The 1,373-nt window shown below is 45.8% G+C and overlaps 1 pseudogene; it reads left to right on the top strand.

Annotated features, from left to right (window-relative positions):
• Nucleotides 1–575: 575 nt before the first annotated feature.
• LOC112607944 lies at nucleotides 576–974 on the top strand (annotated as a pseudogene).
• The last annotated feature ends 399 nt before the right edge of the window (nucleotides 975–1,373 follow it).

Genomic DNA, 1,373 nt, shown 5'->3' with positions numbered 1-1,373 from the left:
TTCCTATCTCTTGAAAATTTTTGCCATTTCCTCAGCCTAGAAATTATTTCATCATCACTTATTAACTATTCTAAGCTATGCTGAAAAGACTAAAATAATAATAAAATGGAATGATGATGGAATTGCCTAGGAGGATGATGGAAAAATAATATAAATCGCCACTGTAGTATCACCCTACAGTTTTCTTTCTTCTTCTTCTTTTTTTTTTTTTGTCTTTTTGAGACAAGGTCTCATTCTGTCACCCAGGCTGGAGTGTGGTGGCATGATCACAGCTTGCTGCCGCCTCGACCTCCCGGGCTCAGGCGATCCTCCTGCTTCAGCCTTTTGGGTAGCTTGGCCTACAGACGCATACCACCATGGCCAGCTAATTTTTTTATTATTTGTATAGATGGGGTCTCACTGTGTTGTCCAGGCTGGTCTTGAACTCCTGAGCTCAAGTAATCTGCCCACCTTGGCCTCCCAAAGTTCTGGAATTACAGATGTGAGCCACCATGCCCAACCCAGTCTACAGTTATTGTGCTGTCTTCAACAAAATTATAAGCCATTAACAATTTCAAAAAGTTCTTCAAGTGACCATGAACCACACCACCCAAACCTTCTTCACTCCTGCCAACACCAGCTGCCCCCCAAACTCTCAGATGCTCAAGGAGGAGCATGAGGTGGCTGTGCTGGGGGCACCCCACAACCCTCCCCTGAGGTCCACCATGATCCACATCCACAGCGAGACCTCCGTGCCCGACCATGTCCTCTGGTCCCTGTTCGACACCCTCTTCATGAACTACTGCTGCCTGGGCTTCATAGCAGTTACCTACTCCATGAAGTCTAGGGACGGGAAGATGGTTGGCAACGCAACTGGGGACCAGGCCTATGCCTCCACTGCCAAGCGCCTGAACGTCTGGGCCCTGGTTCTGGGCATCCTCCTGAGCATTCTGCTCATCGTCAACCCAGTGTTGATCTTCCAAGTCTATAGATAGAACAGGAGGTGGCATCCAGGCCAGGAGCTCTGCCCACAACCTGTCGCCCACACATTCCACCTTCCATTCCTCGACCTGCCCCCCTGAGCCGAGTCCTGTATCAGCCCTTTATCCTCACACACTTTTCTACAATGGCATTCGATAAAGTGCACATGTTTCTGCTTAAAAAAATTCTTTAGGTATTGCACTTTGAGTTTGCAAGTGCAAGAAGGAAAATCAGAAATGATGAGAAGATAGAATCCAGTAGAGATGCACTTTGAATCTGAAATCTGTATTTCTGGTCCATGCATAGCATTTGATGAGAATTTAGGTGTATTCAGAGACTGTTGTCCATTTAAAGTATGTACCTTCCAAACCAGGAAAATAGGAAATAAAAATTTAGGTTTGTTATGTTTAAAT

This window comes from Theropithecus gelada, chromosome 1 (assembly GCF_003255815.1).
Source record: "Theropithecus gelada isolate Dixy chromosome 1, Tgel_1.0, whole genome shotgun sequence".
NCBI classification, from domain to species: Eukaryota; Metazoa; Chordata; class Mammalia; order Primates; family Cercopithecidae; genus Theropithecus; species Theropithecus gelada.
This window is presented reverse-complemented; position numbering and strand designations above follow the sequence as displayed.